The following is a 15,529-nucleotide window of genomic DNA, read 5'->3' as shown; positions in this document are numbered from 1 at the left end:
CCTTGAGGACCGGTTTGGAGACCCATGTCCTAGGCCAAGTCATCCCAACTCCCACAAACTGCTCACTAAACACCACCCTAACAACCAGCCTAACATTGCCATGATGAAGCAGCAACAAAGGCATTAGATGGACCACATGCCCGTCAACATGCTGTGCTAACATGTCTAGCCATATCTCGAGTTTTCTTTCGCAGCGTATGTCCTGCACTCTAGGAGTCCAAGTCTAGGAGGTCCAAAAATAAAATATCTAGGGATGTTCCCGAACCGATCACGTGATTGGAAAGTGGGCCGATCGGGTCATTTTTCAGAGGATCGGAATTGGGTGAAAAGGTTAAAGTTTTTTTTTTTTTTTTTTTAAGGGCTAAAAAGTAACAAAATAATCCAGAAATACAATGGCATTTCCAGAACAATCACAAATATATACTTTTTATTCTCTGTAACACTCCTGGGAAAAGCGGAAGAGGAATTACTTTAAAACGTACAGTACGGTAACATGTTTGGAACTTCTGTTCAAATAAATAAATCTGATCAGGACGCGCTATGGGCAGATTCTCAAAATCAGGTGACTCGGACTCTGACTCCGGTACATAAATATGCGATCGGAACATCCCTAAACATATCCCTTTTAGAAAATGGAAAGTGGAAGTAGTACAAGCAGGGAAAAGAACTGCTTTCGCTAACCCCTGAACACCCCTATTGACATTGATGCTTTATTTTTAGACAATGTGATACAATGTGTGTATGTAATACTTTTGAATAATAGTTAGAAAAATGCCAAAAAGAATAGGTTCTCTGATTCTCACACCATGTTTCGAGGATTAGTCCTAAATATAAAATCCATAGAAACGCTTGTGGTCAAATTTTTAGATTTTCTGCAAGAACAGAGAAGAAAAGCAGTTGCCTAACAAAACAAAACTCAAAGGACAAAGACAGAATACAAACATTGGGAGGTAGAGCAGGAATTGGGGCGGCTACCCTCCTTCATACTGGATTCTGATGCCGCCAATCGTGAGGATGAAACAGGGAGGATTATAAACAATTGAGGTTAAAGAAGGACAGAATAAAAGATAAGAAGCGAGACTTTAATGGCCTCCAGCAAAAAATATTTGCACTGCTTTGGTTGGAAACATCAAAGAACACTGAAATAGAACTTTTTAAATAAGACCTTACATGAAGTGTGCGCATTAGTGGCCCAGGACGTGTGCAGACAAAATATGGACAATACCCCAAACTAGTAAATAATATAGTAACTAGTAATATACAGTGGGGCCAATAAGTATTTAGTCAACCACTAATTGTGCAAGTTCTCCCACTTGAAAATATTAGAGAGGCCTGTAATTGTCAACATGGGTAAACCTCAACCATGAGAGACAGAATGTGGGAGAAAAAAAAAAACAGAAAATCACATTGTTTGATTTTTAAAGAATTTATTTGCAAATCATGGTGGAAAATGAGTATTTGGTCAATACCAAAAGTTCATCTCAATACTTTGTTATGTACCCTTTGTTGGCAATAACAGAGGCCAAACGTTTTCTGTAACTCTTCACAAGTTTTTCACACACTGTTGCTGGTATTTTGGCCCATTCCTCCATGCAGATCTCCTCTAGAGCAGTGATGTTTTGCGGCTATCGTTGGGCAACACAGACTTTCAATTCCCTCCTCACCCCGTGGCGTTAAAATGATAATAAGAACAGTGAGCAAAAATCCCAGAACCACACGGGGGGACCTATTGAATGACCTACAGAGAGCTGGGACCACAGTAACAAGGCTACTATCAGTAACACAATGTACAGCCAGGGACTGAAATCGTGCACTGCCAGACGTGTCCCCATGCTGAAGAAAGTACACGTCCAGGCCCGTCTCCGGCTCGCTAGAAAGCAGAAGAGGATCCAAAAGAGGACTGGCAGAATGTGTTATGGTCAGATGAAACCAAAATAGAACTTTTTGGTAGAAACACAGGTTTTCGTGTTTGGAGGAAAAAGAATACTGAATTGCACCATACTCACTGTGAAGCATGGGGGTGGAAACATCATGCTTAGGGGCTGTTTTTCTGTAAGGGAACCAGGACAACTGATCTGTGTAAAGGAAAGAATGAATGGGGCCATGTATCGAGAGATTTTGAGTGAAAATCTCCTTCCATCAGCAAGGGCATTGAAGATGAGACGTGGCTGGGTCTTTCAGCATGACAATGATCCCAAACACACAGCCAGGGCAGCAAAGCAGTGGCTTTGTAAGAAGCCTTTCAAGGTCCTGGAGTGACCCAGCCAGTCTCCAGATCTCAACCACATAGAAAATCTGTGGAGTGAGTTGAAAGTCCGTGTTGCCCAACGACAGCCCCAAAACATCACTGCTCTAGAGGAGATATGCATGGAGGAATGGGCCAAAATACCAGCAACAGTGTGTGAAGAGCTTGTGAAGACTTACAGAAAACGTTTGGCCTCCGTTATTGCCAACAAAGGGTACATAACATAGTATTGAGATGAACTTTTGGTATTGACCAAATACTTATTTTCCACCATCATTTGCAAATACATTCTTTAAAAATCAAACAATGTGATTTTCTGGGGGGTTTTCCACATTCTGTCTCTCATGGTTGAGGTTTACCCATGCTGACAATTACAGGCCTCGCTAATATTTTCAAGTGGGAGAACTTGCACAATTAGTTGTTGACTAAATACTTATTTGCCCCACTGTACATACACATTATTTAAAAAAAGAAACACACACAATGAAGTGAGTTGTTGTCTCAATGGTGTTGGTGTTATACTTATATAGCGCTTTTCCACCTTTCAAGGCGCTCAAAGCACTTTACACTATCTCGCCATTCACCTACTGGTGACGCAGCACCAGGAGCAACGTGGGGTTCAGTATCTTGCCCAAGGATACTTAGGCGAGTTAATCAGGGCGAAGAATCGAACCCACTCTACCACTGAGCCATGCCACCCCAACTATAACTGTAACTTTAAGACGTGCAATTGATAATAAATGCCTGCGACCCTCATGAGGATAAACAGCACAGAAGATGAATGATGTTGAGTTATGATCAAATAAATTAGATAGCCAATCACTCAGCCAATCAATTAATCAATCGCTAACCTAATCTGAGAAGATCAGATTTATCACTTCTGCCACCATTTGTATACAAATTAATTTTTATATCAAAAATGTGAATATACCGGAACACTATATGTCGCACGTCAAGATGCTACTGAAAAGAAAATTGGGAAAAGATAAAAATAAGAATGATTTTAAAAAAAAACATTGATAAAACTATGAACTAAAGCAACCTAAAGCATCTTGTTTGTAGTAGAGTTGTTGCTCAGACAATATTCAACCATCTAAATTTCTGAAGTTTTGGTGAAAATTATCATCATTAAAGCACATATAAACCAGTAAACACCACAGAGATATTCATTCATTCATTCATTCATCTTCAATGCCGCTTATCCTCACGAGGGTGGCGGAAGTGCTGGAGCCTATCTCAGCTAACATGGGCAGGGGCAGGGTACACCCTGAATCGGTTGCCAGCCAATCGTAGGGCTGGAGAAGACTGAAAACCATTCACGCACACACTCACACCTAAGGACAATTCGAAATGCTCTATCAGCCTACCATGCACGTTTTTGGGGTGTGGCAGGACACTAGAGTACCCCAGAGAAAACTCCACACAGGAAGTCTAGCCCGGGATTCAACTATTGATCTCAGAGCTGTGAGGCAACTGTGCTAACTGTTCGGCCACTGTGACGCCCCAGAAATAACCAGAGAACAAAGTATAGGAGTAAAATAAACTTAACTGGGTACCATATGCATTTCTGTGGCTACCACCTAAAGGTCCAAGCCTTCCCAGCATCAAATAAAAGATGGTGAAGATTTCTGAGTCCACGTGAATAACAAGAGTTGAGTGTGAATGAATGAAGGCAATATAGTTAGCCAATAAGCTCAAAATCAATCTGGGGGTGCACTGCGCTGGCTCCATCAAACACAAAAGTTGTTGTCATCATTTAAGACAATCAAAACTGACAACAATAGGAAACAATAAAAGAAAAATGCTATCTATCAAAATGCCATCTTTTCAAAATCAATACAGCCCTCTCCCTTGAGAATATGACATATGCAGGAGGCTGCAAGAGAATGAATAAAATGGTCCCGCAGTCTGTGTTATCTGCTAACTAATGCATTTTTTTCTCAATTCTTTAATGCTACATGAAAAATGTCTCCTCTCTATAATCAATTCACCACTGACATGACTACAACTCTCTTAGAAATACTTTCCCTTTAATTAACAATGTTGACAAAGCACAACTTTTTATCGTTTGGCTAACCATTTCCTGCCAACAGGATTCTTGCCCCTTAACTGGCATGTTCTGCAGTGACCAATTTGTCTTTATTACAGTAAAAGTGTTAACAACATTAAAAAGGCGCACATAAAAATAAGATGCACAAACGACCCAGGTCATATTTTACACAAAAAAAGAAAACAATTATATCCATTGTAAACTCTAAATTGGAATGATGATGATGACCCTAACCCTCGTCTGTACAGTACAGTATTGTAAACAGATCGTTTGCTAGGTATGCTGGGTCTATTTGTGGTTTTAAGTTGTAAGGACAATAACCTCATTCTCTCTAGCTGCACCTATTTAGTGCTGACACTGAAATTTCCACCTCTGCTGGATCATCTACTTTATTGTCTAAGCTGGAACAAAAGAGTTCTCTTCTTTTATTCTTAAAGGTCCATTATAATTCCAAATTCCTCTTCGCAAATGCCAAAGGGTCATAAATGTTTTTGTTTGTTTGTTTGTTTTTGTCATTTTAGAGGTGTCCAATTTATTTAAATAATCACATTGTACATTTCAAGGAACATAATCACAACACTGATGCAGCTATCATCATAAAATAGTTTTGGAGTATTACGTATTGTATAATAAACTGCTTTTTTACCAATTATGTCATGCTGTCCCAGTTGTCTCACTCCTTTAGAATGCAATCAAACACTTTTGATTCAGCTCAAGTGAGAGGCGGCTATAAAAGAGGCATCATCCTATTCCAATTTGAATGGCTACCATGGCTACCATAAATCCCTGCCCTAGTGTAATGTTAACAGGGGTTCCATGTTGCTCGGCCAACATTGCCTGCTGTCCCTGGAGACAGGAAGCACAGTGGCCAAACTGGCCATTGATTGCATTGTTACATTCATGAATAAATGTCTTTTCCTCATTCAGAGAAACCAACAGTCTTAAAACTGTCAATGACAAATAATAAAACTCAACCAAAATACCTAGATAAAAATCTCAGATAACTATCATAAACTAGAGGGGTGCGAAATTTCCGATTCTTAGTTTATTCGTGATTCGGCCGTGGAAGATTCGAGAATGATTCACAAACATCCAAATTCCGATTACTGAAATAAAGCCGAACTAAAACAAAGTCAGCGCGGTCTTCGGGACGCAATGAGGAACGGACTGAGACTGAACATCATGCTTGTCATTACCCGAGTAATGACCAGTGTTGTTAATCTTACTGAAAAAAAGTAATTAATTATAGTTACAAATTACTTCTCCCAAAAAGTAATTGCGTTAGTAACTCAATTACCTGAATGTAAGAGTAATTAGTTACTTGGCAAAGTAATTGGTGATAATTACTTTTTTTTTTTTTCCTCAAAAAAAAAAAAAAAAAAACATTGACCACACTATGTGAAGTTTTTTGTGAAGGTATTTGGTACAATTGGCCCGAGCCCAATTCTTTACCCTAATTTACCCTTTACCCTGAATCAACTGTGAAAAGTTGTTAAAATTGCTCCCATTATTGCATTAGTTCCCTTCTCTCTACTTTCGACATATGAAAGTTTTAAAACTGTTTCATCATTTAAAGATAGATTCAAGTCAAGATTTTGCCGATTTAGAAGTATTTTAGATAAAAAGTTACTTAGGTTCGCTAGGAAGGTTCTCTACAACAGAGCCGTCCTAAAAAGTCTACTGCTTTAAGATGGCGGCTGTCTACTAACGCATTTAGTGCCATGTCTGTCATTTTGCATTTAGTTATATCTATATACAGTACATGTGATATCTACCATGTCTACCATATCTACCATAACATGCGGGCGTAGTTTGTAGGCTATCGGCTACAACATGTATTATTGGAGCTACCTAGCATCGCGTTTGCTCGGCGTCACAACTTTCTTGCCTCCTCCCCACTCCTGCTCTGCTCTGTCGTCTCGGTGAGTCCGTCTCCCTCAGACTTTTCGACCAATATAGTAACGCACAGTAACGCATGCCTTTCCGTCCTCAGTAACGGTAACGGCGTTGCCAAGATGAAAAAAGTAATTAATTAGATTACCCATTACTGAAAAAAATAACGCCGTTAGTAACGCCGTTATATTGTAACGCCGTTATTAACAACACTGGTAATGACAATGCTTAACTCATGCCGCTAGATAAAAAAACAATCATACCTGACTGCTGCCGACAGCCGCTACAAACTACATCCACATAATGCTACGTTATATATCATATGTATAAAGAACTAGATGCGAAATGACAGACTCGGTGGCGTTAGCGGCACATGGATAGAAAATCAGATGCAAAATGACTGAATTGCCGGCGTCAGTAAACAGCCGCCATCTTAAAGCAGTAGAATAGTGCTGCAACGATTAATCGATTAACTTGAGTATTCAATTAGAAAAAAAGATTCAAATTCAAATTTGCTGCTTCGAGTATTCGTTTAATTAAAGTGGCGTTGTAATGGTTTATCTTGAAAGTGTTTGCATTTAGTTTTATTGATTTGGGTGGATACACTGCCCTCTAGTCTGCCTCATTTCACATGGCTGAATCCAGCTGCTCCATGTTAAGACCAACATAAGCCAAGTTTTTGTTGCAGTTTTTTTAATGCATTCGTAATTTAGTTTATAGGTATATTTAGCCATTTTTTGTGGGAATATGTGTCTGAACCATTTGCTAAGAGCATTGTAAAATAAAATAATAATAATAATGTTAGCGTTTTATAGCATTTAAGCTAGCGGACGTTTGCTATGTAAGGTAGCCAATTGTTCTTTTGTTGTAAATAAATCCTTATTTATGTTTTTATACCATTTGAGGCTCAGCTCAGGTATTTTAATTTTTCGTGTTCCTCATCCGATTTCTTGATCATTCGAACTAGTTCATCGATTAATCAACGACTAAAATAATCGATAGCTGCAAGCCTACAGCAGACTTCCCTGGAAGGCTGTTGTAGTGAACCTTCCAAGCGAACCTAATTAACTTTTTATCTAAAATAGTCCTAAATCGGCAAAAAGCTTGACTTGAATCTATCATTAAAACAGTTTTAAAACTTTCACATGTCGAAAGTAGACAGAAGGGCAATTATGGAATAACAGGAGCAATTTTAACAACTTTAACAGTTGATTCTCAACATTAAATCAATTCAATGTAGTTTAAAGCTGCTGATACAGAATGGGGACTTGAGTATTTTATTTACTGTTTTGAACTGTTACATTGATACTGAAATAGTTATTCAAGCCTGAGAGATTTCTTGTACAATTTTTGTAACTAATTTATGAAACATTAAAAGCAGCTAATAGCTGGGTTGGGGGGGTGGCTGGTAAATAATTGATTTATAATCAAATCGTAGCCTCTGAATCATAATCGAATCGTTAGGTGCCCAAAGATTCCCACCTCTAATGACAACAGTGTAATTAACCCAAAAAAACAAACCAAACAGAATTCATGATAGCACAAATCACAAATATTTTTTCAAGCTGTATCAACTGCACTTTTATGGCCTTTCCAAACTTTGCAACCTAAGGCTGCTTGCTGTTGCGTGGGAGGCTCTGAACTCTTGTCAAGTTTTGGCCTTAGCATCTTGACCTTGGCTAACACATGTCCATGCTGTACATTGTAAATTGAGAGAGAGCATCGACCTAAACAGCAGGTTATGTTTATTCCTGACTGTGCTGATGTGACGAACCTTTTGTGCAGATATGAATAGCAGCTGCAGAGATGCTTTGTTCATCATTTTGAAGCTGTAATAGCTGGGAAAAGACCACCACTGAAAGAAAAAGTACACTGTGGGACTACAGGTTTGGAGGAACCCTCGTTAAATGTGTTGAACTCCTGACCGCGCCAGCCTACATGCTTGTACTGGGCAGAATAATGCAAGAGGGGGAGTTTGAGAGATTGAAGGTTTGCGCAGGTTCAGCACTGGTGCTTTAAGAGTATCTCACTTTATTAGTGTGAGGCAGGTTTTCAGCCGAGCTCAAACTGTGTAATTTCTGGCCTGACACATCGTGGACAAACGTTGACTCTCGTAGCCGATGTGAAGAGTGCCAATCACCGTGTGTAGTGCGACATTTAAAGACTGCTGATCCGACATCTCGGACACCTCTCGAGCACAATGCATAAGTCTGGGAGTCAGAATTGCTGCTTGTATTGCCGCATACTATGAAATGTCCTCTGTGCTCCAATGATTTCTTGCCAAATATTGAACATAAGTATCACTCTATGACTGCTGTACTCTTTTCCCTGTCAGTGTAGATGCCGGCAGCGTATGAAATATGTAAGCTTGTTGTGCCAGCAAACCAGTAACTACACTTGTGCCCCACAGTCCAACATGCTGACAAACTGCACCCCACACTCCACTCACCCAGGTGGTGAAGACGGGGTGACAAAAATAAGCCCATCAAAATTCCCCTCCCTGTTTTTAGCAATCATTATACTGTAATAAGCTGTTGACAATATCAGCTTGTCCTGCCTCCCTGACGAGGCGTGCCTTCGAACTGTGCTTTAGGCAACAGCATGCTACAGTATGTAAAGGCAGGCTCTGTTTGATGTCATAATTGTAGTGTGGCCTATAACTCTAACCTAAATACATCTAGTCCCAGCTGACGTCGACATATTTTTTTATTATATAGGCAATAAAATATTTTCATAGCCAACCTCTTAGCTGGAGCAAAGAATACACACTAAGTTAATCTCTGCCAATGCAGACTGACCAGTCCAGTCGACTAAACAAGAGAATTCCAAAACATTGTCCACCATAGCCCCTGAGTCACTAAGAATTTGAGCATGCCCCTCTTCCAAACATATGCCCAGACTCTAAATACGGCCTCTCAAAGGCCCCTGGGATTCCATATCTCGAGTTACAGGAAGAGAATGTGGCTATCTACACTGGGTCAAAACTGCATAAACAGAGAGCAACTCAGAGGTAAGTTGCTATGCAATGGGAAAATATCATTGCTCAAAATATTAAAATACACATGAGACAGTGACGGCATCAACCATCATCAATGATGTGGTACTCAGTTTTAAATTTTGCCTGTGCATGAATACATTAAATTTGTCGCAACACACCTAGTGTTATTTACAAAAAACAAATGGCAAAGTAAATAAGAACAAAATCTACAGTAGTGCTGCAATGATTAATCGATTAACTCAAGTATTCGAATAGAAAAAAATATTAGAATTAAATTTTGTTGCTTTGAATATTCGTTTAATTAAAGTGCCGTTGTAATGGTTTATTTTGAAAGTGTTTGCATTTCGTTTTGTTGATTAAGGTGGATACACTGCCCTCTGGTCTGCCTCATTTCACATGGCTGAATCCAACTGCTCCCTGTTAGGACCAACGTAAGCTAAGTTTTTGTTTGAGCTCATGTTTTTTAATGCATTCGTAAATTAGTTTATAGATATATTCAGCCATTTTTTTAGTGGGAATATGTGTGTGAACCATTTGTTAAGAGCATTGTATAAAAAAAATTTTTTTTTTAATAAAAAAAAGTTGGCATTTTATAGCATTTAAGCTAGAAGACTTTTGCTTTGTAAGTTAGCAAATGTTCTTTTGTTGTACATAGATCTTCAGTAATTTACTTTTTTTTTTACCGTTTGAGGCTCAGCTCAGGTATTTCAATTTTTCATGTTCCTTGTCCGATTACTCGATTATTCGAACTAACTAGTTCATCGATTAATCGACTACTAAAATAATCGAAAGCTTCAGCCCTAATCGACAGAGAGTGTTATTAAATCTTCATCGGAAACATGACAATGACATTTTTTTAGCAAGAATCTTACATGTATATGAACAAAGGATGACAAATTAGTTCTTACAGTTAGTGTTTGCCAGATGTCTACTGTTTTCTTGCACTCCTTAAAGTAACTGTGTCTATCTGTCAATGTCTTGCTGTCAGAAATGGACAATAAGTGAGCCACACATCTGGGCTTGCTTTTTGAGCGACGATTACGGCTTTTGCACCATTTACATTACCACTAACAAACAACACGCATATTCACAGCCATGAATAATTTGGAGGTTTTGACCAAACTACCATGTAGGAGGAAACCTTAGTACTGTATGTTGGAAAATACACATTGGCATAAGCAGAGCATGCAGAGCCCGGATTTGAATTTTACCCTCAGAACTGTGAGAGGGACGATGTAAATATCTGGTTTAAATCATCAATGCTTCCTATATTAATGCAATCCTTCCTTTTTGACCAACTGCAAACTGTTTAGCAGTTTTTGCAATTGCTTAACTTTCTTTAACTTGACTTCATTGCCTGTTTCATCCATCCATCTTCAACCGCTTCAAAAACTTTTAATTGCAAGTTTATCAGCCTATTGAAAATAAAGATTAAGAAAGTTGTCATTAAATCACAGGATCTCAACACCCACTGTGTATGTTGAGAATTTTAAGAGTCGTTACTAGTGATTGACCTGAGGAAAATAAATATGTAAATAACTGGATCTTTTACAGATTTGCCTAACAATGACTGGTGAATGTAAATCACTTAATTGTAAGCGAATTCAAAATTTGAGGTAACCATGTAGCGTAGCTTACTATAAGATTATGAGAATGGTAACCATGTAGATAAATGCGCTAAATAAGTACTGTCCATTTACCAGATCTGGGTGCCTTCCTTGATTTTATTGTCATTAGTCCCACAACCAATCAAAGCGTTGGTGTGCAATTAGAAATATAGAGGCGAGATATGGGCTGGCAACTACAAAACGTTCAACGGGCTTTGACATTTGGAAGCAGGATCGTAATTTTACGAGCGCAGAAGTAGCTGCTTAGCTTATCCCCGAAAGTGGCTAGCAGACTAGCCTGCATGTGCCGAGTGTGTCGGTGCTACAAGGCGAGACAGGCGTTCAGCACTGGGCTCCCTGGATAGCAGCACCCCCGGCGACGATAGCAGTGGACGACACTGATTTTACCAGTGAAATTGAGCCACGCGGCTAATAAATGATGCAACAACAAGGAGGCACAGTGAATGCGACAAGATTTTCTGGTTTGTGTTTCAGCCGAGGGATACTGACTCGCTTTTCAAACTAGCAGGGGTACAATGAAGAATGAAGTCGGGCGGACCTCGCCTCAGCTAGTGTTAGCAACACAGCAACGGTGCTAGCAAAGGCAACTGCCACATGACAAATGGCCGGCTCAAACTCATAACCCACCTTTAACCTAGAGAGATGGAAACCCTTGAAGGTCCACAAAGTGCGTAAAACGACTTGCTGTTTATTCCAAAATCAGATCCTGCTGTATGAAGAGTTAAAATAGCCTCAAATCCGGACGCTCTCCTCAATGATGTGGTGCTGAATTTGTGCTTTTCGCTTCTTTTGGCGTGATCGATGAAGAATAAGCAGTCTTCTGTTCTTCTCTAAGCTCCCAAAAAATTAGAAATAAAGACTGTTCCCAGAGCTCCAACCACAATAAGGGGATAGGCAGGTGAAGCCGATGATGCACTACTAACGGGAAAGCTTGCAATATAGTGGGACTGTGTGGCGCATCCCACGCTTGTCAAATCAGAAGCGGCTGCGTCGTTTGCGCATGCGCAATCTGATGGCTGAGGAAGCGCCCTAAAAGAAGCACATTGTAGGGAAGATCTTGAGCCATCCCTGGGCTTTTGGAGGTTCATTACAATTTGAGACCATGTAATTATGCAAATGTACAGCTCAGTAGTATCATCCACACTGAAATAATGTTATCTTTATTTTAGGTACTTACTGTAATTACTTGCTTGAAATACATACTAAATATCTGTAAAACTGTAACAATGAATGAATTATATCAAGTAATAATAGTAGTACTATTCTAATTTTATTTTCTACATTATTATGCATTATTATTTTGGTCATTGGTTGTTTTTAAGAGGAGGTATAAACAAACTTTATTAAATAATTATGTTGCTGACCAGTGTTGTTAATTTTATTTTATTTTTATTTATTTTTTTAAGTTATTAATTACAGTTAATTAATAGTACAAAGTAATTGCGTTAGTAGTTACCTGAATGTAAGAGTAATTATTTACTTGGCAAAGTAACTAGTGATAATTTTCATGGTTTTTTTCTTTTGTTTGTTTTGTTTTGTTTTTTTCTTAAATAAAAAATAAATAAATAAATAAAAAGCAGGTCACACAATATGAAGTTTAAAGGGTTTTGGGGACAATTGGCCCTAGCCCAATTCTTTACCCTCCACTTAACTGGACACAAGGGTATTGCGATAACTAGATAGTAACCTTTGCTGTGTGGAAGTCATTTAAAGTTGTGAATCAACCGTTAAAGTGTTAAAATTGCTCCCGTTATTGCATTAGTTCCCTTCTGTCTACTTTCAACATGTGTAAGTTTTAAAACTATTTAATCATTTAAAGATGGATTTAAGTCAAGATTTTGCCGATTTAGGAGCATTTTAGATAAAAAAAAAAAAAGAAAAAGTTACTTAGGTTCGCTAGGAAGGATCTCTACATCAGAGCCTTCCTGAGAGGTCTACTGCTTTAAGATGGCGGCTGTTTACTAACGCATGTAGTCCTTAAAGCATGTTGCCAATGCAGCAGTGTCTGTCATTTGCATCTATTTCTATAATATGTGATATCTACCGTTTCACGTCGGCGTAGTTTGTAGGCTATGGCTACAGTCAGGTATTATTGGAGCCACCTAGCATCGCGTTTGCAACGGCGTCTTCCCCACTCCTGCTCTGCTCTCTCGTCTCCGTGAGTCCGACTCTCTCAGACTTTTTTTATTCAACCAACGCATAGTAACGCACGCCTTTCCCGCATCAGTAACGGTAAAGGTGTTGCCAAGATGAGAAAAGTAATTAATTAGATTACTCATTACTGAAAAAAATAACGCCGTTAGTAACACCGTTATATTCTAACGCCGTTATTAACAACACTGTTGCAGACTCGAGCTAACTCTTGGACATAAAAAGAACTGTACAAAAGGTAAATTATGTCTGGTTGGCAACTCAAACCTGTAAACAAAACCGAGTGTACCCAAAACAAAGGAGGGCAAAAATAAAAGAGGAAAAAAGAAAAAAAAAAAAAAAAGGTGACTCAAAGCCAATGCAAACAGAACTCACAAGGACAGATCAGCTGTTGGCTGTAAATGCAAAGACAACAGACTTCAAATTATGTAACGACATGGAACTGGTCGAGTGGCCACTGTGTGCCCTGGCCAAGATCTTTACAATGCGGTCAGAACCTGGACAACGCACCTGCCCGGAAAACACCTTAAAGTCTGGATATGTGGAGGATAGCTGGGGTAGATGGCGGCCGCTGTGTCTGACCACACTTGAAGTGGAATGATATCGAGGATGTTTTCTTTTTGGTGCGATGCTGGCTTCTGCAGGGGATTGGAGATTGTGCCAAGTGGGACAGTGAATGCTGGGACGAGGTGAGGTGGTCAGAAGGACCTAGCGATGCCAGTACCCCTGGCCCTGAATCCAAAACCGGAATGGCCGATGCAACTTACTACGAAGCTGCGCAACCTCGAGATGAATGTTCGTCGGGAAGCAGCAAGGAATGAAAACTGCGACAAGGATTAAGTCGACGAAAAGGGGGTGGCAGATACGGCCTGCCATCGGTCCGCAGCTATTCCCTATCTTCTGGATCGAATCAACTGAATAAACTAACCACTGAATTATGAACTAATCTACTGGATCTAATCAACATAACGAGCACATTGCCACGAACGACAATGGACTATTGGGAAAATGAACAATCAGAGGGGATGATAAAAAAAAAAAAAAAAACTTGTGATCACTACAAAATGTGAGTGTCAAAAATTGTTATTCGATATTTTCTGCGTCCTATATGGTATACTGGGGGCGGGTTTCAATAAGCTTTGGGTTCTCCCGTCTGCCCTTTTCTTTTCGGGTTGAATTAATTGTAAACACATATAAATGCGGTATGTTTGTTCGGATTTGTCATGGCTGAAGGGAAAATAAATAAAAAAATGCTATTTGTTTAAAATTGCTATTCCATTTCATTGCACTGTTGAGTGTGTTGTAATGCAAATTAGTCCCTATAATGCAACATTGATTGATTGATTGACTGATTGATTGATTGATTTGTTAATTGTATTATGAACGCGGCACGGTGGCTGAGTGGTTAGCACATCCACCTCACAGTTTTGAGATCAAGGGTTCAATCCCGGGCTTTCATCCTGTTTCCTCCCACATCCCAAAAACATGCATGGCAGGCTGATTGAACACTCTGAATTTTGCGTGAATGGTTGTATATCTCATTGTGCCCTGCAACCGGTTCAGGGTGTACCCTGCCTTCTGCCCGTAGTTAGCTGGGATAGGCTCCAGCACCTCCGCGGCCCTCGTGAGGAAAAGCGGCATGGAAGATGAATGGATGAATGTATTTCTGAATATTACAGAAACTAGCAAATTTTCATCACGATAAAGGCAAGATGAAGTGCACGGGCTTATTTCCATTGTGATACTAAAACGCTTAAAGCGCCATACAAAAAAATACAAAAGATATAAAATAGCAACATAAAATCACCAGAGTGTATCAGATAAGAATATTGAATTCAAACTTGGAGGTAAAAACTAATGTATGTACATAGAGTACATACATACAGTGTACATAAATGCTGACAGTGAATACTACACACTTGCTCGGAGGTGTTGCTAACCCTTTACTATTAAAGATTGTGTGACTAAATGCTGATAAATAGAAGTTTTGCCGTTATCTTTTTGAATAATTATGGCATTGTGCTAGCAAGGGTTTTATACTTATTTGGAGGGGGAAAATCATGGTACTGTATTTGTTTTTGTCTAAATTTTGGTCATGTAATGGTACTTTTTTCCAAATCATATAGGCATTAGCGCTCAGCACAACTAAATGAAAATATTTACAGGCAATCTATGTGATAGGTTTTACTTCCTACTGTGAATAATAGCTTCATGGATGCCTTGTATGTGTGTTTAAAATTATCTGATTAAAAAAAGTAATAGTATTTCTTTGAAAAATCTGATAAATAAGCTACTCTGAAGATAATACCATGCTTTTGTATGGGTATGTGAAGGTGACTAGCTTAAGGGAAGTTTGCCTTGCCTTGCCTTGCCTTACACACCAACATCAGAGAGCAAGTTTATTATTACTATTGATTAGGGCTGTCAAACGATTCAAATTTTTAATCGAGTTAATTACAGCTTAAAAATTATTTAATCGTAATTAATCGCAATTCAAACCATCTATAAAATATGCCATATTTTTCTGTAAATTATTGTTGTAATGGAAAGATAAGACACAAGAC

At 39.0% G+C, this 15,529-nt stretch overlaps 1 protein-coding gene across 1 annotated transcript in view; it reads right to left on the bottom strand.

Moving 5' to 3' along the window:
• ctnna2 (catenin (cadherin-associated protein), alpha 2) overlaps positions 1–11,776 on the bottom strand; it is a 464,321-nt gene extending 452,545 nt beyond the window's left edge. Inside the window, exon 1 of the mRNA XM_057842763.1 lies at positions 11,442–11,776. The gene's annotated coding sequence lies outside the window, so the exon portion shown is untranslated. The remainder of the gene's footprint in view (positions 1–11,441) is intronic.
• Positions 11,777–15,529: the final 3,753 nt, after the last annotated feature.

This window comes from Corythoichthys intestinalis, chromosome 8 (assembly GCF_030265065.1).
Source record: "Corythoichthys intestinalis isolate RoL2023-P3 chromosome 8, ASM3026506v1, whole genome shotgun sequence".
NCBI classification, from domain to species: Eukaryota; Metazoa; Chordata; class Actinopteri; order Syngnathiformes; family Syngnathidae; genus Corythoichthys; species Corythoichthys intestinalis.
Note: the sequence above shows the minus strand (reverse complement) of the source record. Positions and strands in the feature narration are given on the sequence as shown.